Below are 26,377 nucleotides of genomic sequence, written 5' to 3' on the forward strand. Positions count from 1 at the left end.
ATGACCTACTAAGTAACCTATGATTGTTTTACAAAGTAAGGCCACAGACACACTAGCGTATCACATCCGAAGCGATATGCTAATGACACTCGGCTCCTGCTCTGCTGCGAGTAGAAGACGAGTGGCAGTGATCTGTGCTCTGATCGTCTCTCGCATGACAGGATCGCAGCACAGTTGTGGATGAGACTGACAAATTAATTTCTCCAGCTCCTCCATTGCAGGGTGATATCCGAGTGCAGTGCGATATTCCACTCTCCTAGACTTATATGCGTGAGTGCAATCTGATTCACGGATGCAATTGCAGCATGCTGTGAATGTTTTCGTATGCCGAATCATCAAGAGAACAATCGCAGATGTGAGCTGTACCATAGAGAAACATTCAGCAGAGAGCAATCTGATTTTTTAACGGATTGCACTCGACCTATGATATCACAAGTGGGAGCGAGCCCTAAAGGTTTGGGTGTTTTGTACCCTATTCCAGGTATGTACCCTACCTGTTATGGACCTGGTGGTTAGGTGCACCTGCAATGACCTGATGGTTAAACTAGAAGACAGGACAAGCTCTGGGAAGTGGGAACTCTGCTGACAGCAAATCCTAATCCTATAACACACACACTAGAAATAGCTGTGGAGCGTACCTAACTCTCCCTAGATGCCTCTTCACAGCCTAAGAGCTAACTACCCCTAAAGATAGAAAAATAAGCCTTACCTTGCCTCAGAGAAATTCCCCAAAGGTAAAGGCAGCCCCCCACATATATTAACTGTGAGTTAAGAGGAAAGTCACAAACACAGGGATGAAACAGGTTTCAGCAAAGGAGGCCAGACTTACTAGATAGACTGAGGATAGGAAAGGGATCTATGCGGTCAGCACAAAAAACTACAAAAAGCCACGCAGAGTGAGCAAAAAGTCCCCCGCACCGACTCACGGTGCGGAGGTGCCACTCTGCAACCCAGAGCTTCCAGCTAGCAAGGCAATATCATGTTAGCAAGCTGGACTAGAACTTAGCAAGTACTAAGAAACATATTCAGTACACAATGAACAACAAATAAACTAGCAGGGACTTAGCTTCTGCTGGAGTAGACAGGTCATCAGAAAGATCCGAGAGAGATCTGAACCAGTACTGATACATTGACAGCTGGCATGGAGTAACGATCTGAGTGGAGTTAAATAGAGAAGCCAGCCTTGCCGCAAATGAGGGCAGCTGAGGAAGCAACCTCAGAACCAGCAGTTCCACTCACAGCCACCAGAGGGAGTCCACAGACAGAACTCGCCAAAGTATCATTCATGACCACAGGAGGGAGTTCGAGAACGGAATTCACAACACCTACCATAATTGTCAACTGTCCAAAATTTTGGTTCAATCTGCCCTTAATCAGGCAGCAAAAAGGGTTTGTTTTCTGTTCATTTGCATTAAACTGGTGCATCTTTTCTCAAAAACAGCACAGGGCTTAACCCCTTCCCGACCTGTGACGCCACGTAGGCATCATGAAAGTCGGTGCCAATCTGACCTGTGACGCCTATGTGGCGTCATGGAGGGATCGCGTCCCTGCAGATTGGGTGAAAGGGTTAACTCCAATTTCACCTGATCTGCAGGGACAGGGGGAGTGGTACTTCAGCCCAGGGGGGGTAGCTTCACCCCCCATGGCTACGATTGCTCTGATTGGCTGTTGAAAGTGAAACAGCCAATCAGAGCGATTTGTAATATTTCACCTATGAAACCTGGTGAAATATTACAATCCAGCCATGGCCGATGCTGCAATATCATCGGCCATGGCTGGAAACCCTCATCTGCCCCACCACCACCACCGATCTCCTCCCCAGTCCTCCGTCCTGTGCTCTGCTCCCCTCCGTCCGCCTGTCCACTCCCCCGTCCTCCTGTCCTCTCCCCCCCGTGCTCCGATCCCACCCCCATGCTCCAATCCCCCCAGTGCTCCGATCCCCCCTCATATTTACCGAGCCTTCCGGTGTCCTTCCGTCTGCTCCATGGGTGCCGCCATCTTCCAAAATGGCGGGCACATGCGCAGTGCACCCGCTGAATCTGCCAGCTGGCAGATTCGTTCCAGGTACATTTTGATCACTGTGATAAAACCTATCACAGTGATCAAAAAAAAAGTCAATGAACCCCCCCCTTTATCAGCCCCATAGGTAGGGACAATAATGAAATAAATAAATTATATTTACTTTTATTTTTCCACTAGGGTTAGGGTTAGAACTAGGGTTAGAACTAGGGTTAGGGTTAGGGTTAGGGCTAGGGCTAGGGTTAGGGCTAGGGTTAAGGTTACGGTTAGGGCTAGGGTTAGGGCTAGGGTTAGAATTAGGGTTAGAACTAGGGTTAGCGTTAGAATAAGGCTATGTGCACACGGTGCGGATTTGGCTGCAGATCCGCAGCGGATTAGCCGCTGCAGATTCATAGCAGTTTTCCATCAGGTTTACAGTACGATGTAAACCTATGGAAAACCAAATCCGCTGTGCCCATGGTGCGGAAAATACTACGCGGAAACGCTGCGCTGTATTTTCCACAGCATGTCAATTCTTTGTGCGGATTCCGCAGCATTTTACACCTGTTCCTCAATAGGAATCCGCAGGTGAAATCCGCACAAAAAACACTGGAAATCTGCAGTAAATCCGCAGGTAAAACGCAGTGCCTTTTACCTGCGGAATTTTCAAAAATGGTGCGGAAAAATCTCACACGAATCCGCAACGTGGGCACATAGCCTTAGGGTTGGAATTAGGGCTAGGGTTGGAATTAGGGTTAAGATTAGGCTTGTGGTTAGGGTTATGGTTAGGGTTAGGATTAGGGTTAGGGTTGGGATTAGGGTTAGGGGTGTGTTGGGGTTAGGGTTGTGGTTAAGGATGTGTTGGGGTTAGGGTTGTGTTTAGGGTTATGGCTAGAGTTGGGATTAGGGTTAGGGGTGTGTTGGGGTTAGTGTTGGAGTTAGAATTGAGGTGTTTCCACTCTTTAGGCACATCAGGGGTCTCCAAACGCAACATGGCGCCACCATTGATTCCAGCCAATCTTGCGTTCAAAAAGTCAAAAGGTGCTCCCTCCCTTCCGAGCCCCGACGTGCGCCCAAACAGTGGTTTACCCCCACATATGGGGTACCAGCATACTCAGGACAAACTGGGCAACAACAATTGGGGTATAATTTCTCCTGTTAACCTTGCGAAAATAAAAAATTGCTTGCTAAAACATAATTTTTGAGGAATGAAAAATTATTTTTTATTTTCACGGCTCTGCGTTATAAACTTCTGTGAACCACTTGGGGGTTCAAAGTGCTCACCACACATCTAGATAAGTTCCTTGGGTGGTCTCGTTTCCAAAATGGGGTCACTTGTGGGGGGTTTCTACTGTTTAGGCACATCAGGGGCTCTGCAAATGCAACGTGACGCCCGCAGACCATTCCATCAAAGTCTGCATTTCAAAACGTCACTACTTCTCTTCCAAGCCCCGACGTGTGCCCAAACAGTGGTTTACCCCCACATATGGGGTATCAGCGTACTCAAGACAAACTGGGCAACAAATATTGGGGTCCAATTTCTCCTGTTACCCTTGTGAAATTAAAAAATTGCGGGCTAAAAAATAATTTTTGAGGAAAGAAAAATGATTTTTTATTTTCATGGCTCTGCGTTATAAACTTCTGTGAAGCACTTGGGGGTTTAAAGTGGTCACCGCACATCTAGATAAGTTCCTTGGGGAGTCTAGTTTCCAAAATGGGGTCACTTGTGGGGGGTTTCTACCGTTTAGGCACATCAGGGGCTCTGCAAACGCAACGTGATGCCCGCCGACCATTCCATCAAAGTCTGCATTCCAAAACATCACTACTTCCCTTCTGAGCCCTGTGTGCCCAAACAGTGGTCCCCCCAAACATATGGGGTACCAGCGTACTCAGGACAAACTGGACAACAACTTTTGTGTCCAATTTCTCCTGTTACTCTTGTGAAAATAAAAAATTGCGGGCTAAAAAATAATTTTTGAGGAAAGAAAAATTATTTTTTTATTTTCACGGCTCTGCGTTATAAACTTCTGTGAAGCACTTGGGGGTTTAAAGTGGTCACCGCACATCTTGATTAGTTCCATGGGAGGTCTAGTTTCCAAAATGGGGTCACATGTGGGGGGGCTCCAATGTTTAGGCACACAGGGGCTCTCCAAACGTGACATGGTGTCTGCTAACAATTGGAACTAATTTTTCAGTCAAATGGTGATCCTTCCCTTCCAAGCCCTGCCGTGTGCCCAAACAGTGGTTTATCCCCACATGTGAGGTATCAGTGTACTCAGGAGAAATTGCCAAATAAATGGTATGATTCATTTTATCCTGTTGCCCATGTGGAAATGAACAAATTGAGGCTAAAATACATTTTTTGTGAAAAAAAAGTACTTTTTCATTTTTACGGATCAATTTGTGAAGCACCTGGGGGTTCAAAGTGCTCACTATGCATCTAGATAAGCTCCTTGGGGGGTCTAGTTTCCAAAATGGGGTCACCTGTGGGGAAGCTCCAATGTTTAGGCACACAGGGGCTCTCCAAACGCGACATGGTGTCCGCTAAAGATTGGAGCCAATTTTTCATTGAAAAAGTCAAATGGCGCTCCTTCCCTTCCGAGCCCTGTCGTGCGCCCAAACAGTGGTTCCCTCCCACAAATCAGGTATCGGCATACTCAGGACAAATTGTACAATAACTTTTGGGGTCAAGTTTCTCTTTTTACCCTTGGGAAAATAAAAAATTGCTGCTAAAAATCACTTTTGTGACTTAAAAGTTTTAAATGTTCATTTTTTCCTTCCATGTTGCTTCTGCTGCTGTGAAGCACCTGAAGGGTTAATAAACTTCTTAAATGTGGTTTTGAGCACCTTGAGGGGTGCAGTTTTTAGAATGGTGTCAATTTTGGTTATTTTCAGCCATATAGACCCCTCAAACTGACTTCAAATGTGAGGTGGTCCCTAAAAAAATGGTTTTGTAAATTTCGTTGTAAAAATGAGAAATCGCTGGTCAATTTTTAACCCTTATAACTTCCTACTAAAAAAAAAATTTGTTTCCAAAATTGTGCTGATGTAAAGTAGACATGTGGGTAATGTTATTTATTAACTATTTTGTGTCACATAACTCTCTCGTTTAACAGAATAAAAATTCAAAATTTCCTTTTTTTTCACAAATAAACGCAAAAATTATCAACCTAAATTTACCACTAACATGAAGCCCAATATATCACGAAAAAACAATCTCAGAACCGCTAGGCTCCGTTGAAGCGTTCCTGAGTTATTACCTCATAAAGGGACACTGGTCAGAATTGCAAAAAACGGCCAGGTCATTAAGGTCAAAATAGGCTGGGTCATGAAGGGGTTAAAGTATATTGCAATTTGGCATTCAAGAATTGGTCAATATACTAGTGGAAAATACAAGTCAAGTAATTCAGCTATTTAGGCTGAGATAATGCTTAGTACCAAATATGTGGGGTGACGTTATTTTAAATTTTTTTACCCCTTCAATTCTGTCTCTGAGCTCCTTGGCCAGTTCCTTTGACATCATGATCGTCCTTTGGCCTGACATGCACTGTGAGCTGTGAGGTCTTATATAGACAGGTGGGCGCCTTTCCAAATCAAGTCCTATCAGTTTAATTAAACACAACTGGACTCCAATGAAAAACCATCTCCAGGCGGATCACAATGAAATGGACATCATGTGACTTAAATATGAGTATCTGAGCAAAGGGTCTGAATACTTATGACCATGTGATATTTCAGTTTTTCTTTTTTAATAAATTTGCAAAAATTTGTACATTTCTGTTTTTTTCAGTCAAGATGGGGTGCAGTGTACATTAATGAGAAAAAAAAAATGAACTCTTTAGAATTTACCAAATGGATGCAATGAAGCTAAGAGTGAAAAATTTAAAGGGGTCTGAATGCTTTCTGTACCCACTGTATATAAGGTAAGTAAATAGCCAGCTGGAAGATGACCAATAAAGTGGCACTGCAACATGATGTTGTAATAGTTCTTAAAATCAACAGATTCCAATTGGTTCAACGCATATTTTCATGCAGTGTTCTTATGACATGGCTTCCCAAAGGAATGGTCATCTGCTGCTACATGTTGTGACACAGAAGGGGAATAGTTTGCTCACAGTGCATATAGGAAATCCACACAGTCAAATGTATTGATCCTCTGTTGGGGATTGTGCCTTTTAACCAAAGTTTCAGCATCTGTAGTACAGAGTAGTGATGAATGAATTTGTTTGGAACATACATTTGGCATGAATATGGCACATTTGGATTCGTGATGGGAAACACGAGCAAAATTTTATAAAATTGGTTACATTCGGTAATAAGTGCGGGAAAGTATTTGTGTTGCCAAAAAATTATTTTCAGCACTTTTGCAACGATAATGGTCGTGTATCATGAGTGTTTTGCACGTGTTTCGTGAGCAGATAGGGTTTCTAGAGCTCAGAGGCACGGCGTCCTTGAAAACTTTTTTTTTCCCAACTTTATGTGTGAACATTGCGGATAGACGCAATCAGAGCACAGGAAATATCCATGATGTCCTGACACCACGGCTTGTGTCATGGGCTGCTGAAATCACATGTCCCTCTCCATATAAAGAGCGGACATCTTGTTTAAGCACCATTTATATACTGTAACAGCGCAGAGAGGCTGCTCCTGACTAGAGATGAGCGAATTTGCTCGGGTTCCCTCTTATTCGGCAAGCTATAGCGCTTGCCAAGTAAGCTGCAGAGGAAACCCAGCTTCCTGGATTGCGCCAGCTGGTCAGCTGATCAGCGCCACAGCTGCACGTGTCGCGGCTGTGTGACAGGCACGACACATGTATGAAGAGCCCAACAAACAGGCTGCGACACATGCAGCTGCGGCGCCGATCAGCTGATCAGCCAGCACGATCCAGGAAGCTGGGTTCCCTCTACAGCTTACTCGGCAAGCACTATAGCTTGCCGAATAAGTGGGAACCCAAGCAAATTCGTTCATCTCTACTCCTGACGCTGGCACTGTTATCAGCAAGATTTTAGCTAGGCGGTTGTATCAGTCAGATAGTGTAGCTAGCAAGTGTTCATTGTGGCTGTTAAATGTACCTTCCAGCTCTTTTTTTGGATCATTACTGAAGTCCACAGACAAAGCCAGCAGGGCACATGTCCTACAAGTGTGTTGTGCACTGCTTCTATTGTGCTCCATGCACGAGTATAGCATTCTAAATAATATTTTTTCACTAGCTAAATGTGAAACAGCCTGCTGTATCCCACCTTGTCTTGTAATGCTGAGGTGACATAAAACTGCCTGCAGACCTAATACACATTAAAAAAAATTATAATTTTCCAGTTACAAAAAGTTAGACAACTCACCGTATCACACTTTGTCATTTTGTTGGGTTGAAATGAAGCTGTCTACTGATCACACACACATAACCAAAAATCTTCTCTGTTGCTAAACGTCATACAGTAGGAGACCTGACTTTAAAATAGTTTGCAGCATCTGGTGTGTTATAAAGTCCTGATCCAGAGGCCACAAAAAATTCTTCTGTTCCTTGTGTCATACAGTAGGGGACCTGACTTTAAAATAGTTTCTAGCATCTGGTGTGTTTTAGTGCCTGACTCAGAGGCCATAAAAAAATTCTGCTGTTCCTAGTGTCATACAGTGGGGGACCTGACTTTATTTATTTTAATCACTTATATAGCCCCACCACGCTTTACATACACTATTAGCACTGAACCCATTGGGGCTCAAAATCTAGATTTCCAATCAGTAAGTCTTAGGAGTGTGGGATGAAACCGGAGAACCAGGAGAAAACCCACACAAACATGGGGAGAACATACAAACTCCTTACAAATGTTGTCCTTTGAACCCAGAAACCCAGTGCTGAATGGCTGCAGTGCTAACCCCTGAGCCACTGTGCTGCCCTACTTTAAAATAGTTTGTAGCATCTAGTGTGTTATAGAGGCCTGATCCAGAGGCCACAAAAAATTGTGTTACTAATGTCATACAGTAGGGGGTATCTGACTTTCAAATTGTTTGTAGCATATCTTCTTTGTTATACAGGCCTCATCCACACTCAAACAATTCTTTCTTCTGTGACTAACGTGTTATAAAACATGAAAAGTTGCATGAAACATGAAAGTTGAACTAAATTACTGCACTAGAAATATGAAAAAATGAGAGCGTTTAGCGCATAAATTGGCCAATTTATGTGTACCTGGTACACAGTCAAACATACAAAAGAAGTTTATTCTCAGCGAGGAAAGGAAAGTGTAGGACCTGGTATATGAGAGATGCCGTAAAGTGGCTACCAGGTACACGTAAATTGGCCAATTTATACGCTAAACGCTCTCATTTTTTCATATTTCTAGTGCAGTAATGCAGTTCAACTTTCATGTTTCATGCTTGCATGTTTTGGCACTACAGTGTGCTGCCTTGTTTGTTTGACTGTGTACAAGCTGGTGACTCTAGGTTCAGCACCTGTTCACACTTGATCTATGTTTGGATATGACAGTCAGTTTTATTAAATTTGTATTTACTAGCCTTCTGACCGAGCACTCCGCCTCTTAGCCACAGGTGTTTTAATCGCAGCATGTCCATTACCCCTCCACAGAGAGAGAGAAATTTAGTCTAAGAAGAGGTTTCACAGGTACCCATTCAGATGAAGACGTTTATTCTCAGCGAGGAAAGGAAAGTATAGGACCTGGTATACGAGAGATGCCGTAAAGTGGCTACCAGGTACACGTAAATTGGCCAATTTATGCGCTAAACGCTCTCATTTTGTCATATTTCTAGTGCAGTAATGCAGTTCAACTTTCATGTTTCATGCTTGCATGTTTTGGCGCTACAGTGTGCTGCCTTGTTTGTTTGACTTAGAGAGATCGCAGTCATATAACTGAAGAGTTGTGGACAGCTCTCCAAGCTGAGCTTCATCAATGGCTGTGTCCGCTGAACCTGCATCCAGCAAAGTCCATGTCCGATAACGGTGCGAACCAGGTGACGGCCCTACGGCGAAGCATGCTCACACACGTGCCATGCATAGCTCACATCCTCAACCTGGTGTAGCATTTTCTCTGCCATTATCATGGCCTGGATGAGCTGCTCCAGAAAGCATGTAAGCTGTGTGCTCATTTCCGCCATTTGCACCCCTCAGATCATTGACTTGCATTGATACAAAGGTCTTTTTCCATGCCAGTTAACAGGTTAATGTGCAATGTGCTGACATGGTGGAATTCCACTCTGCACATGTTGCAGCGACTGTGGCAGCAGCAATGAGCTCTGACAGAGTATGTCATGTCGTATAGCTTGGGTAGTAGAAAAAGGTGCACAAGCAACTGGGAAAACCGCAGCCTAGAAAGAATTGTTAAGAAAAGGCCATTCAAGAATATGAGGGAGATTCACAAGGAGAGTCATTGCTTCAAGAGCCGCCACACAGAGACGTAGCCAGAACATAGAGTACAATTGTCGCATTCCTCGTGTAAAGCCACTTATGACCAATAGATAATGCCAGAAGCGTCTTACCTGGGCCAAGGAGAAAAGGAACTGAACTGTTGCTCCTTGGTCCATTGTGTTGTTTTCAGATGAAAATCAATTTTGCATGTCATTTGGAAATCAAGGTCCCAGAGTCTGGAGGAAGAGTGGAGAAGCACACAATCCAAGCTGCTTGAGGTCTAGTGTTTCCACAATCAAAAGCAGAGATTGAATCCCTAGCAAATGATAATTAAACTGATGAGACTTGATTTGGAAAGGCACACACCTGTCTATGTAAGACCTCACAGCTCACAGCGCATGTCAGACCAAATGAGAATCACGAGATCAAAGGAATTGGCCAAGGAGCTCAGAGACAGAATTGTGGAAAGGCACAGATCTGGCCAAGTTTGGAAAAGAATTTCTGCAGTACTCAAGGTTCCTAAGAGCACAGTGGCCTCCATAATCCTTAAATGGAAGAAGTTTGGGACCACCAGAAGTCTTCCTAGACCTGGCCATCCAGCCAAGCTGAGCAATCGTGGGAGAAGTGCCTTGGTGAGAGAGGAAAAGAAGAACCCCAAGATCACTAAGGCTGAACTTCAGAGATGCAGTAGGGAGATGGGAAAAAGTTCCACAAAGTCAACTATCACTGCAGCCCTCCACCAGTTGGGCCTTTATGGCAGAGTAGCTGGATGGAATCCTCTTCTCAATGCAACACATATGAAAGCCCCCATAGATTTTGCTAAAAAACACATGAAGGACTCCCAGACTATGAGAAATAAGATTCTCTGCTCTGATGAGACAAAGATAGACCTTTTTGGTGATAATTATAAGGGGTATGTGTGGAGAAAACCAAGCACTGCTCATCACCTGCCCAATACAATCCCAACAGTGAAACATGGTGGTGGCAGCATCATGCTATGGAGGTGTTTTTTCAGCTGCAGGGACAGGATGACTGGTTGCCATTGAAGAAAACATGAATGCAGCCAAGTACAGAGATATCCTGGATAAAAACCTCTTCCACAGTGCTCTGGACCTAAGACTTGGCCAAAGGTTCACCTTCCAACAAGACAATGACCCTAAGCACACAGCTAAAATAACAAAGGAGTGGCTTCAGAACAACTCTGTGACCATTTTAGACTGTCAGAACCCTGACCTAAGCCCAATTGAGCCTCTCTGGAGAGACCTGAAAATGGCTGTCCACCAACGTTCACCATCCAACCTGACGGAACTGGAGTGGATGTGCAATGAAGAATGGCAAAGGATCCCCAAATCCAGGTGTGAAAAACTTGTTGCATCATTCCCAAGAAGACTCATGGCTGTACTAGCTCAAAAGGGTGCTTCTACTCAATACTGAGAGGGTCTGAATACTTATGACCACATGATATTTCAGTTTTTCTTTTTTTTTTAATTTGCAAACATTTCTATATTTCTGTTTTTTTCAGTTGAGATGGGTGCAGAGTGTACATTAATGAGAAAAAAAGAACCTTTTTGAATTTACCAAATGGCTGCAATGAAACAAAGAGTGAAAAATTTAAAGGGGTCTAAATACTTTCCGTACCCTTTTTACATTTCAGTAGGCCAACATTTCTTAGTTTAAAATCATTTTTCAAGCTGGTGTTGTAAAGTATTATAATTTACTGAGATAATGACTTTTGAGTTTTCATTGGCTGTAAGCCATAATCATCAACATTAACAGAAATAAACATTTGAAATTCAATAATTGATCACTCTGTTTGGAATGTGACTTCCTAATCCTCACATAGTCTGTGGTAATCTCAGACCCACTATTTCCGAGTCCTTCATTTTCAGTTCTTTTGTCCTTGTACTTTGTAATTTTTACCAATTTGTGTGACATGATGTTATTTTAATAAAATGTTTCTATATATCTTTTAAACAGATCTTTTGTACTCCTTGTTCTCCTGGTGTTGCATTAATGTATTGAAGTATTTCTGCTGTCGTGACAACCCCTTATATGGCCCTTAGGCCTATAGTCACCTATGTGTGCTAACTTTTTTTCTGATACATTCATTTAAAATACGATTATGTTATTGCAGCCTAGTAATTTTTTATCCTGATTCACAGAAAGCACACATTCCTCAACAATGAAATTGCAACACAGAGAAGGAAAAGTCATGATGTTATGGAATTCATAGGATGGATAGACATGCTAATAATATGCAAAGATTAAAAAAATGGAAACAAAAATTTCTATTTTTTATTTATTTATTTATTTAGTTTCAAGTATGAGATATGTGAAATACACACACTTTTAATCTATTTTATGCTAACAATGAGGGTATTAATGATTGCGTGAGGAATGTTCTATCATGCTGAATGCTCTTGGGCACATAAATCAACAAGATCCACTACTGGCAGCTCCCTTTGTAATTATTCATCTATGAAATCCTAGATGTGCTTGATGTGAGGCAAAGCTAGAGAGGCTGCAGGCCATGGTAACATATTTTGGCCACACAGGCTGATCACAGTATCATAAGCTACATGTGGTCTGACATTGTCATGTTGAAAAAAAGATCCTGAGATACTTTGGAGAAATTGCCATGCCACTTGTTTAGTGGCAAACTAAATGTAACACGGAACTGTTAGAGTATCTAGAATGAATACTAGCAGGATCCGGCTACCATACATATGTAACACCCCAGGTAGCCAGTTGTTACAGTGATGTTGCCTTCCCTTCGGGGAGGGCAATATCATACTTGGAGGCAAAGAGGATTCCCTTTACCAGGTAAAGCACCTACATGCAACACATTCTGAATCCAAGCTAGTAGGGGGAGCTCTGAACCTGGATACAGGGGAGCTTCCCCCAGATATATGTATTTTGGTCTGGAGGAGGAGTTAGTTAGTTGTTGAGAGGAGTTGGAGGAGAGCAGAGAGTGGAGCCGTGCAGCCAGGTGTGTGCTGCAGCTCCAGGAACGGAAGATAACCTGAAAGGTTGGAATGCTAGTGAGCATCTGAGGAAAGGAGCAAAGGAGAAGGAAAGGGCTTAGAGGGGAACTGCAACCGGGCACCCTCTGAGCTGAAGCACAGGAATCGGGCATTGGGAGCCTGAGGTTGTGTTGAACTCTAGGTGGCACAGCAGAACCGGAGGGCAAAGAACTTTATGTGTTTTGCCTGCACCCACACCCGAAGGTGAAGCATTACACAAAGAGCCCAGGTCGTGATAGAGGACTCTGTCAGAGAACCACAGGCAGCAAGGACCTCACATATGAGCGCGAGCAGGAAGGCCTACGGACCTCACCTGGAAGAGGAATCCACCATTGCCTCCAGGCTGGCCTGACCATATCACTACCCATTGCTGGTACCCTGGACTGTGGCCTGATTCTACCAGTAAACCAGGTAAAGACATTGCAACCCTGTATCCTCCATTTAACCTGGCACCACATCACTCTGGCCAAACACACCGGGAGCCCTGGGGACCCAGCTTCACCTGTGGGAAGCAATACCATCTTGCCGCTGTACCATCACCCCCAGAAGACCCCTTTAAGCAACGTCGGTCACCCCTGACCGAGTACCACAGGTGGCATCACAAACTTCTATTGCTTTACAACTCCCTTTAAAAACTATCCCCTTTACTTGGGTGCCCAGGGCCACGGACCGGGTCGTTGCCATCGTGACCACCCCTTTAATGTCGACCAGACACGGTATCGAGTACCCCTAGGCCCTGGTGGGCAACTCACATACAATGGGGGAAATAAGTATTTGATCCATTGTTGATTTTGTAAGATTGCCCACTGACAAAGACATGAACAGTCTATAATTTTAAGGGTAGCTTAATTTTAAAATGTAAAAAATAAAATCCAGAAGATCACATTGCATATATTATATAAATTTATTTGCAGTGAGAAATAAGTATTTGATCAAACAAGACTTAATACTTGGTGGCAAAACCCTTTTTGGGAAGCACAGCAGTCAGACGTTTTTTGTAGTTCATGATTGGGTTTGTGCACATGTCAGGAGGAATTTTGGTCCACCCCTCTTTGCAGATCATCTCTAAATCATTAATATTTTGAGGCTGTCGCTTGGCAACTCGGAGCTTCAACTCCCTGCATAAGTTTTTTATGGGATTAAGGTGTGTAGACAGGCTAGGCCACTCCTTGACCCTTATGTGCTTCTTTTTGAGCCACTCCTTTGTTGCCTTGGCTGTATGATTTGGGTCATTGTCTTGCTGGAAGACCCAGCCATGACCCATTTTTAATGTCCTGGCGGAGGGAAGGAGGTTGTCACTCAGGATTTTACGGTACATGGCTCCATCCATTCTCCCATTGATGCAGCGAAATAGTCCTGGGCCCTTAGCAGAAAAACACCCCCAAAATATAATGTTTCCATCTCCATGCTTGACAGTGGGGACTGTGTTCTTTAGGTCATAGGCAGCATTTCTTTTCCTCCAAACACAGCGAGTTGAGTTAATGCCAATGACCTAAATTTTTGTCTCATGTGACCACAGCACCTTCTCCCAATCACTTACAGAATCATCCAGGTGTTCATTGGCAAACTTCAGATGGGCCTGCACATGTGCCATCTTGGGGACCTTCGGGCACTGCAGGATTTTAAACTTTACGGTGTAATGCGTTACCAATGGTTTTCTTGGTGACTGTGGTCCCAGCTGCCTTGAGATCATTAACATGTTTCCCCCATGTAGTTTTAGGCTGATCTGCAAGACACAAGAAAAAGAATGCCCATATATTTAGGGAACAACCAGACAGATTAGATACTCAGTTTATTAAAGAAAAAATTCAGCACAATCATTACACTTAGGACACAATAACAATTAAAACCATTTAAAAACAATTATGAAACATCCAAAAAGCCATGTCCAATAGTGTGGATCATGGAACACCCCATAACTACTCAAACATGCTCAATATTGTAAACATAGGCTCAGAAATGAGTGTATTGATATAATTCAGGAAAATATATATATGAGTGTCCCCATCTATTCACAGTACCATATAGATTGTGTGGTGGACCAAGAGAAAAAATAGTTCTATATATGCCTGTGTATATATATGCACACATACACATATATGTAAACAGGTCTAACAAATAGCTACGACCATGTCTGGGTTAATGGACCAAACAATGTAGGCAATAATAAGAAAAAGATCCTAAAATACAGCTGTCCAACAAACCCGGCTGGATACACCTAATATGGTGTTACAAGCATGGAAGCAAATGCAGAATATAACATGGTCAAAGAATCATAAATATCTGTTGATATACGAAACCTGTTATCCACCTAGAGGTAAAGAAAAAGGAAAGCCAGAGCTCAGGCCCCACAAATGGGGCATACAAATACCCAATAGAGAGCCATGCAAGCAAGGAGTAATGGCGGGAGAACCCCAGGCGTATCGCCACCAAAGTTGTGGCTTCTTCAGGGGGGAAATTCATATCATGATATTCAATATTCATGATATTATTCCCATAGTCCTGAATTATAAAGGCTGAGGACACTTCAAAATACTATGATCAACATGATCTATTATGGTAGGGTGCCATAAAGATAAGAAGTGATAAGCAAAAGGGTTAGGTAAAATATATATTTCTTTAACTAGCAACAATATAGCAAAAACAGTTTAAAAAGACAAGGCAAAGAAAAGCCTCCAATAGTGGGGAGGAAAGCAGCAAGTAGATAGCACAAGAAAATGCACTGTGGGCAGGTAAAGAAAAAATGAAGTAAACAATGGAAAACAGAAACACTAGTGCTCTTTATTTCCTTCAAGAGATTGGAAGAAGCATCATTGCGAAACGGTGCACGCAGAGCGTCGAGTCCGAATGCAGCTGTCTCACAGCACTACTCTCCTAACAGGTAAAACAATTCTACCAATATTCCTAAAATATACAGTACAGTCCAAAAGTTTGGACACACCTTCTCATTTAAAGATTTTTCTGTATTTTGATGACTATGAAAATTGTAAATTCACACTGAAGGCACCAAAACTATGAATTCACAAAAAAAGAAAAAAAAAACGACTATAAAAAGCCGTAGCCAGCTCACCAACCAGACCATCAGATGCGGTGCACGGAAGTTCATCCAGACCAAGACGTCCTGCAATGGCAATCTCAAAAGAACATGGATACTCCAGCTCCAGCAAGATGGGTAAAAAAAAAACAAAAAACTTTTTTCTTTTCCTTTATATTTTATTGTAAATCCAACATGAAGATAAAAAACAAATCCTTACAAAAGGTAGACCAAACAGGTGATTGTGAAGATATGGCATATCTTCACAATCACCTGTTTGGTCTACCTTTTGAGATTGCCAAAACTATGAATTAACACATGTGGAATTATATACTTAACAAAAAAGTGTGAAACAACTGAAAATATGTCTCATATTCTAGGTTCTTCAAAGTAGCCACCATACCTCTCTCAGGTACTCAATACAGGTATGGGGCGCAATTTATAAAAGTCAATATTTCAGTGTTACTAGGGATCAGAAACATAAGAGCCACCTTCACCTAATGCAGCCTTAGTGCTGCTGAAGGTGGCTCTTCTACTTAAAAATGCCCTGGGGGTGACAAGTTCCCTTTAACCCCTTTCTGTCATTGGACGTACTATTCCGTCCATGTGGGGTGGGCCCTACTTCCCAAGGACGGAATAGTACGTCCAGCACGATCGGCCGCGCTCACGGGGGGAGCGCGGCCGATCGCGGCCGGGTGTCAGCTGACTATCGCAGCTGACATCCGGCACTATGTGCCAGGAGCAGTCACGGACCGCCCCCGGCACATTAACCCCCGGTATACACCGATCGCGGTGTACCGGCGGTATAGGGAAGCATCGCGCAGGGAGGGGGCTCCCTGCGTGCTTCCCTGAGACCCCCAGAGCAACGCGATGTGATCGCGTTGCTCCGAGGGTCTCCTACCTACTTCCTCGCTGCAGGTCCCGGATCCAAGATGGCCGCGGCATCCGGGTCCTGCAGGGAGGGAGGTGGATTACCGAGTGCCTGCTCAGAGCAGACGCTGGTAAGCCTGCAGCCCTGTCAGTGAGATCGGTGATATGACAGTGCTGTGCACACTGTCAAATCACCGATCTGTGATGTTCCCCCTGGGACAAAGTAAAAAAGTTAAAAAAAATGTCCACATGTGTAAAAAAAAAATAAAAAAAAAAATCCTAAATAAATAAATAATAAAAAAAAATTATTCCCATAAATACATTTCTTTATCTAAATAAAAAAAAAAATCAAACAATAAAAGTACACATATTTAGTATCGCCGCGTCCGTAACGACCCCACCTATAAAACTACATAACTAGTTAACCCCTTCAGTGAACACCGTAAAAAAAAAAAAAAAAACGAGGCAAAAAACAAGGCTTTATTCTCATACCGCCAATCAAAAAGTGGAATAACACGCGATCAAAAAGACTGATATAAATAACCATGGTACCGCTGAAAACGTCATCTTGTCCCGCAAAAAACGAGGCACCATACACCATCATCAGCGAAAAAATAAAAAAGTTATAGTCCTCAGAATAAAGCGATGCCAAAATAATTATTTTTTCTATAAAATAGCTTTTATCGTATAAAAGCGCCAAACATAAAAAAATGATGTAAATGAGATATCGCTGTAATTGTACTGACCCGAAGAATAAAACTGCTTTATCAATTTTACCAAACGCGGAACGGTATAAACGCCTCCCCCAAAAGAAATTAATGAATAGCTGGTTTTTGGTCATTCTGCCTCACAAAAATCGGAATAAAAAGCGATCAAAAAATCTCCCGTGCCCGAACATGTTACCAATAAAAACGTCAACTCGTCCCGCAAAAAACAAGACCTCACATGACTCTGTGGACTCAAATATGTAAAAATTATAGCTCTCAAAATGTGGTAACGCAAAAAATATTTTTTGCAATAAAAAGCGTCTTTCAGTGTGTGACGGCTGCCAATCATAAAAATCCGCTAAATAACCCGCTATAAAAGTAAATCAAACCCCCTTCATCACCCGCTTAGGCTACGTTCACATTTGCGTTGTGCGCCGCAGCGTCGGCGACGCAACGCACAACGCAGGAACACCGCATGCACACCGCATGCACAACGCTGCGTTTTGCGACGCATGCGTCCTTTTTTTGCTTGATTTTGTACGCACAAAAAATGCAACTTGCTGCGTCCTCTGCGCCATGACGCGTGCGCTGCAGTGACGCATGCGTCGCAAAACGCAAGTGCAACGCATGTCCATGCGCCCCCATGTTAAATATAGGGGCGCATGACGCATGCGGCGACGCTGCGGCGCCCGACGCTGCGGCGCAGAACGCTAATGTGAACGTAGCCTTAGTTAGGGAAAAATTAAAAAAATTTAAAAAATGGGATTCAAGCTTGAGGAGGATAATTTGCATATTCCAGGTGCCTTCTGGGAAAAGCAAAGAGTCTCCCTCAGCAAGAAGATCGTTGGGTACAGCCGGGACCAGCTGCTTGGAAAGCATCACCAAACCAGGGATTCAAGCTTGAGGAGGATAATTTGCATATTCCAGGTGCCTTCTGGGAAAAGCAAAGAGTCTCCCTCAGCAAGAAGATCGTTGGGTACAGCCGGGACCAGCTGCTTGGAAAGCATCACCAAACCAGGGATTCAAGCTTGAGGAGGATAATTTGCATATTCCAGGTGCCTTCTGGGAAAAGCAAAGAGTCTCCCTCAGCAAGAAGATCGTTGGGTACAGCCGGGACCAGCTGCTTGGAAAGCATCACCAAACCAGGGATTCAAGCTTGAGGAGGATAATTTGCATATTCCAGGTGCCTTCTGGGAAAAGCAAAGAGTCTCCCTCAGCAAGAAGATCGTTGGGTACAGCCGGGACCAGCTGCTTGGAAAGCATCACCAAACCAGGGATTCAAGCTTGAGGAGGATAATTTGCATATTCCAGGTGCCTTCTGGGAAAAGCAAAGAGTCTCCCTCAGCAAGAAGATCGTTGGGTACAGCCGGGACCAGCTGCTTGGAAAGCATCACCAAACCAGGGATTCAAGCTTGAGGAGGATAATTTGCATATTCCAGGTGCCTTCTGGGAAAAGCAAAGAGTCTCCCTCAGCAAGAAGATCGTTGGGTACAGCCGGGACCAGCTGCTTGGAAAGCATCACCAAACCAGGGATTCAAGCTTGAGGAGGATAATTTGCATATTCCAGGTGCCTTCTGGGAAAAGCAAAGAGTCTCCCTCAGCAAGAAGATCGTTGGGTACAGCCGGGACCAGCTGCTTGGAAAGCATCACCAAACCAGGGATTCAAGCTTGAGGAGGATAATTTGCATATTCCAGGTGCCTTCTGGGAAAAGCAAAGAGTCTCCCTCAGCAAGAAGATCGTTGGGTACAGCCGGGACCAGCTGCTTGGAAAGCATCACCAAACCAGGGATTCAAGCTTGAGGAGGATAATTTGCATATTCCAGGTGCCTTCTGGGAAAAGCAAAGAGTCTCCTTCAGCAAGAAGATCGTTGGGTACAGCCGGGACCAGCTGCTTGGAAAGCATCACCAAACCAGGGATTCAAGCTTGAGGAGGATAATTTGCATATTCCAGGTGCCTTCTGGGAAAAGCAAAGAGTCTCCCTCAGCAAGAAGATCGTTGGGTACAGCCGGGACCAGCTGCTTGGAAAGCATCACCAAACCAGGGATTCAAGCTTGAGGAGGATAATTTGCATATTCCAGGTGCCTTCTGGGAAAAGCAAAGAGTCTCCCTCAGCAAGAAGATCGTTGGGTACAGCCGGGACCAGCTGCTTGGAAAGCATCACCAAACCAGGGATTCAAGCTTGAGGAGGATAATTTGCATATTCCAGGTGCCTTCTGGGAAAAGCAAAGAGTCTCCCTCAGCAAGAAGATCGTTGGGTACAGCCGGGACCAGCTGCTTGGAAAGCATCACCAAACCGCGCGCCTTACGGCGCGTGAATTTTTGCCTGTAGGACATTATTGCAAGAAAGCTTTGCTGAGTAGATTACACAAGAAGGAAAACACACAGCAAGTCAGCAGGATCTAGGAGCAACATGGCAGATGTGACAACCTACATGGTGAGCTGCAGCATGTGCTACATGTTCACAGATCAACCAGAAGAAGAATCCAATTTCACCTGTCAGAAGTGTAGACTAGTGGCCCTTTTAGAAGAAAAGGTGCGAGGCCTGGAAGAAAGAATAGCAACTTTGAAACTCATCAAAGAGAATGAAGACTTCCTAGACAGAACAGAAGCATCTCTACTGGTCACAGAAGGTGAAAAAAGTGTCAGAGAACCTCCAAAAGCAGATGAGTGGAAGCATGTGACCAAAAGAAGCAAGAAGACCATGGAAAAATCACCAACCACACAACTGAAGAACCGATATCAAATCTTTGTAGAGGATGAAGATGGCACACCTAAGGATGAAGCAATACCAGCAAGCAAAAAAGAAAAGGGCACACAGCAACAAGTGACAGCAAAAAGTACAGCCAAGAAGCAACGAAGAGTGGTGGTGGTGGGAGACTCACTACTGAGAGGCACAGAAGCAGCCACCTGCAGACCGGACATAACCGCAAGAGAAGTATGCTGCCTTCCAGGTGCGATGATCAAGGATGTGACCGATAGGATACCAAAGCTCTTCAGCTCCAAGGACGTCCACCCATTTCTGCTGATACATGTTGGCACCAATGACACGGCAAGGAAGGACCTACCGACAATCTGCAAGGACTTTGAAGAGTTGGGGAAGAAAGTAAAGGAACTGGATGCACAGGTAGTTTTTTCTTCTATCCTTCCAGTAGACGGGCATGGCACCAGGAGATGGAACAGGATCCTTGATGCGAACAACTGGCTAAGACGATGGTGCAGACAACAAGGATTCGGATTCCTGGACCACGGTGTAAATTACTTGTACGATGGACTCCTCGCCAGAGACGGACTACACCTCAACAAACCTGGGAAACACACATTCGCCAGAAGACTCGCTACACTCATCAGGAGGGCGTTAAACTAGAAGTAGAGGGGACGGGAAGAAAAACATTAGACTCGAACAAAGAAGACCCAGGAAAACATACTCAGAAGGGAGGTAAGAACATTTCTAAAACAATCCACAGCGAGGAGATTGGAACAAAACAAAATCCTCTAAACTGCATGCTCGCAAACGCCAGAAGCCTGACAAACAAGATGGAAGAACTAGAAGCAGAAATATCTACAGGTAACTTTGACATAGTGGGAATAACCGAGACATGGTTAGATGAAAGCTATGACTGGGCAGTTAACTTACAGGGTTACAGTCTGTTTAGAAAGGATCATAAAAATCGGAGAGGAGGAGGGGTTTGTCTCTATGTAAAGTCTTGTCTAAAGTCCACTTTAAGGGAGGATATTAGCGAAGGGAATGAGGATGTCGAGTCCATATGGGTCGAAATTCATGGAGGGAAAAATGGTAACAAAATTCTCATTGGGGTCTGTTACAAACCCCCAAATATAACAGAAATCATGGAAAGTCTACTTCTAAAGCAGATAGATGAAGCTGCAACCCATAATGAGGTCCTGGTTATGGGGGACTTTAACTACCCGGATATTAACTGGGAAACAGAAACCTGTGAAACCCATAAAGGCAACAGGTTTCTGCTAATAACCAAGAAAAATTACCTTTCACAATTGGTGCAGAATCCAACCAGAGGAGCAGCACTTTTAGACCTAATACTATCTAATAGACCTGACAGAATAACAAATCTGCAGGTGGTCGGGCATCTAGGAAATAGCGACCACAATATTGTACAGTTTCACCTGTCTTTCACTAGGGGGACTTGTCAGGGAGTCACAAAAACACTGAACTTTAGGAAGGCAAAGTTTGACCAGCTTAGAGATGCCCTTAATCTGGTAGACTGGGACAATATCCTCAGAAATAAGAATACAGATAAAAAATGGAAAATGTTTAAGAACATCCTAAATAGGCACTGTAAGCGGTTTATACCTTGTGGGAATAAAAGGACTAGAAATAGGAAAAACCCAATGAGGCTAAACAAAGAAGTAAGACAGGCAATTAACAGTAAAAACAAAGCATTTGCACTACTAAAGCAGGATGGCACCATTGAAGCTCTAAAAAACTATAGGGAGAAAAATACTTTATCTAAAAAACTAACTAAAGCTGCCAAAAAGGAAACAGAGAAGCACATTGCTAAGGAGAGTAAAACTAATCCCAAACTGTTCTTCAACTATATCAATAGTAAAAGAATAAAAACTGAAAATGTAGGCCCCTTAAAAAATAGTGAGGAAAGAATGGTTGTAGATGACGAGGAAAAAGCTAACATATTAAACACCTTCTTCTCCACGGTATTCACGGTGGAAAATGAAATGCTAGGTGAAATCCCAAGAAACAATGAAAACCCTATATTAAGGGTCACCAATCTAACCCAAGAAGAGGTGCGAAACCGGCTAAATAAGATTAAAATAGATAAATCTCCGGGTCCGGATGGCATACACCCACGAGTACTAAGAGAACTAAGTAATGTAATAGATAAACCATTATTTCTTATTTTTAGGGACTCTATAGCGACGGGGTCTGTTCCGCAGGACTGGCGCATAGCAAATGTGGTGCCAATATTCAAAAAGGGCTCTAAAAGTGAACCTGGAAATTATAGGCCAGTAAGTCTAACCTCTACTGTTGGTAAAATATTTGAAGGGTTTCTGAAGGATGTTATTCTGGATTATCTCAATGAGAATAACTGTTTAACTCCATATCAGCATGGGTTTATGAGAAATCGCTCCTGTCAAACCAATCTAATCAGTTTTTATGAAGAGGTAAGCTATAGGCTGGACCACGGTGAGTCATTGGACGTGGTATATCTCGATTTTTCCAAAGCATTTGATACCGTGCCACACAAGAGGTTGGTACACAAAATGAGAATGCTTGGTCTGGGGGAAAATGTGTGTAAATGGGTTAGTAACTGGCTTAGTGATAGAAAGCAGAGGGTGGTTATAAATGGTATAGTCTCTAACTGGGTCGCTGTGACCAGTGGGGTACCGCAGGGGTCGGTATTGGGACCTGTTCTCTTCAACATATTCATTAATGATCTGGTAGAAGGTTTACACAGTAAAATATTGATATTTGCAGATGATACAAAACTATGTAAAGCAGTTAATACAAGAGAAGATAGTATTCTGCTACAGATGGATCTGGATAAGTTGGAAACTTGGGCTGAAAGGTGGCAGATGAGGTTTAACAATGATAAATGTAAGGTTATACACATGGGAAGAAGGAATCAATGTCACCATTACACACTGAATGGGAAACCACTGGGTAAATCTGACATGGAGAAGGACTTGGGGATCCTAGTTAATGATAAACTTACCTGGAGCAGCCAGTGCCAGGCAGCAGCTGCCAAGGCAAACAGGATCATGGGGTGCATTAAAAGAGGTCTGGATACACATGATGAGAGCATTATACTGCCTCTGTACAAATCCCTAGTTAGACCGCACATGGAGTACTGTGTCCAGTTTTGGGCACCGGTGCTCAAGAAGGATATAATGGAACTAGAGAGAGTACAAAGGAGGGCAACAAAATTAATAAAGGGGATGGGAGAACTACAATACCCAGATAGATTAGCGAAATTAGGATTATTTAGTCTAGAAAAAATACGACTGAGGGGCGATCTAATAACCATGTATAAGTATATAAGGGGACAATACAAATATCTCGCTGAGGATCTGTTTATACCAAGGAAGGTGACGGGCACAAGGGGGCATTCTTTGCGTCTGGAGGAGAGAAGGTTTTTCCACCAAAATAGAAGAGGATTCTTTACTGTTAGGGCAGTGAGAATCTGGAATTGCTTGCCTGCGGAGGTGGTGATGGCGAACTCAGTTGAGGGGTTCAAGAGAGGCCTGGATGTCTTCCTGGAGCAGAACAATATTGTATCATACAATTATTAGGTTCTGTAGAAGGACGTAGATCTGGGGATTTATTATGATGGAATATAGGCTGAACTGGATGGACAAATGTCTTTTTTCGGCCTTACTAACTATGTAACTATGTAACTATGTATTTATTTCCATTTTCCCATTAGGGCTAGGGTTAGGGTTAGGGCTAGGGTTAGGGCTAGGGCTAGGGTTAGGGCTACATTTAGGGTTGGTGCTAAAGTTAGGGTTAGGGTTGGGGCTAAAGTTAGGGTTAGGGTTTGGATTACATTTACGGTTGGGAATAGGGTTGGGATTAGGGTTAGGGGTGTTTCTGGGTTAGAGGTGTGGTTAGGGTTACCGTTGGGATTAGGGTTAGGGGTGTGTGTGGATTAGGGTTTCAGTTATAATTGGGGGGTTTCCACTGTTTAGGCACATCAGGGGCTCTCCAAACGTGACATGGCGTCCCATTTCAATTCCAGCCAATTCTGCGTTGAAAAAGTAAAACAGTGCTCCTTCCCTTCCAAGCTCTCCCGTGCGCCCAAACAGGGGTTTACCCCAACATATGGGGTATCAGCGTACTCGGAACACATTGGAGAACAACTTTTGGGGTCCAATTTCTCCTGTTACCCTTGGGAAAATACAAAACTGGGGCTAAAAAATAATTTTTGTGGAAAAAAAAATATTTTTTATTTGCATGGCTCTGCGTTATAAACTGTAGTGAAACACTAGGGGGTTCAAAGCTCTCACAACACATCTAGATGAGTTCCTTAGGGGGTCTACTGTCATGATTCTCAATGGCGAGAGAACATAGCCCAGCATATATGAGAACTAGCTCTTGGAAGATGGAAACTATACTGACCATGAACTAAACCTGCCGCACAACTAGAAGTGGCCGGGTAGCATGCCTACGTTTTTTTATCCCTAGATGCCCAGCGCCAGCCGGAGAACTACCTAATCCTAGCAGAGGAAAAGACAGTCCTGGCTCACCTCTAGAGAAATTTCCCCAAAAGGCAGACAGAGGCCCCCACATATATTGGCGGTGATTTTAGATGAAATGACAAACGTAGTATGAAAATAGGTTTAGCAAAATCGAGGTCCGCTTACTAGATAGCAGGAAGACAGAAAGGGCACTTTCATGGTCAGCAGAAAACACCATCCAGAAATTACTTTAAGACTCTAGCATTAACTCATAACACCAGAGTGGCAATTTCCGATCACAAGAGCTTTCCAGACACAGTAACGAAACAGCAGCTGTGAACAGGAACAAAATGCAAAAACACACAAGGACAAAAGTCCAACTTAGCTGGGAGTTGTCTGGTAGCAGGAACATGCACAGAAAGGCTTCTGATTACATTGTTGACCGGCATGAAACTGACAGAGGAGCAAGGTTATATAGTGACTCCCACATCCTGATAGGAGCAGGTGAACAGAGGGGATGATGCACACAAGTTCAATTCCACAAGTGGCCACCGGGGGAGCCCAGAATCCAATTTCACAACAGTACCCCCCCCTCAAGGAGGGGGCACCGAACCCTCACCAGAACCACCAGGGCGATCAGGATGAGCCCTATGAAAGGCACGGACAAGATCGGAGGCATGAACATCAGAGGCAGTGACCCAAGAATTATCCTCCTGACCGTATCCCTTCCATTTGACCAGATACTGGAGTTTCCGTCTGGAAACACGAGAGTCTAAGATCTTTTCCACAACGTACTCCAACTCACCCTCAACCAACACCGGAGCAGGAGGCTCAATGGAAGGCACAACCGGTACCTCATACCTGTGCAACAATGACCGATGAAAAACATTATGAATCGAAAAGGATGCAGGGAGGTCCAAACGGAAGGACACAGGGTTAAGAATCTCCAATATCTTGTACGGGCCGATGTACCGAGGCTTAAACTTAGGAGAAGAAACCCTCATAGGGACAAAACGAGTAGACAACCACACCAAGTCCCCAACACAAAGCCGAGGACCAACACGACGACGGCGGTTGGCAAAAAGCTGAGTCTTCTCCTGGGACAACTTCAAATTGTCCACCACCTGCCCCCAAATCTGATGCAACCTCTCCACCACAGCATCCACTCCAGGACAATCAGCAACATCAGCACCCTTCTTAGTCAAATCAGTCAATGGTTTTACAACATCAGAAAAACCAGCAATAAATCGACGATAAAAGTTAGCAAAGCCCAAAAATTTCTGAAGACTCTTAAGAGAAGAGGGTTGCGTCCAATCACCAATAGCCTGAACCTTGACAGGATCCATCTCGATGGAAGAGGGGGAAAAAATGTATCCCAAGAAGGAAATCTTTTGAACCCCAAAAACACACTTAGAACCCTTCACACACAAGGAATTAGACCGCAAAACCTGAAAAACCCTCCTGACCTGCTGGACATGAGAGTCCCAGTCATCCGAAAAAATCAGAATATCATCCAGATACACAATCATAAATTTATCCAAATAATCGCGGAAAATGTCATGCATAAAGGACTGGAAGACTGAAGGGGCATTTGAAAGACCAAAAGGCATCACCAAATACTCAAAATGGCCCTCGGGCGTATTAAATGCGGTTTTCCACTCATCCCCCTGCTTGATTCGCACCAAATTATACGCCCCACGGAGATCAATCTTAGAGAACCACTTGGCCCCCTTTATACGAGCAAACAAATCAGTAAGCAGTGGTAACGGATATTGATATTTAACCGTGATTTTATTCAAAAGTCGATAATCAATACACGGCCTCAAAGAGCCGTCTTTCTTAGACACAAAGAAAAAAACGGCTCCTAAGGGAGATGACGAAGGACGAATATGTCCCTTTTCCAAGGACTCCTTTATATATTCTCGCATAGCAGCGTGTTCAGGCACAGACAGATTAAATAAACGACCCTTAGGGTATTTACTACCCGGGATCAAGTCTATGGCACAATCGCACTCCCGGTGCGGAGGTAGTGAACCAACCTTGGGTTCTTCAAAAACGTCACGAAAGTCAGACAAGAATTCAGGAATCTCAGAGGGAATAGATGATGAAATGGAAACCAAAGGTACGTCCCCATGAGTTCCTTTACATCCCCAGCTTAACACAGACATAGCTCTCCAGTCGAGGACTGGGTTATGAGATTGCAGCCATGGCAATCCC

The sequence above is a fragment of the Ranitomeya variabilis genome, chromosome 1, assembly GCF_051348905.1.
Source record: "Ranitomeya variabilis isolate aRanVar5 chromosome 1, aRanVar5.hap1, whole genome shotgun sequence".
NCBI lineage: Eukaryota > Metazoa > Chordata > Amphibia > Anura > Dendrobatidae > Ranitomeya > Ranitomeya variabilis.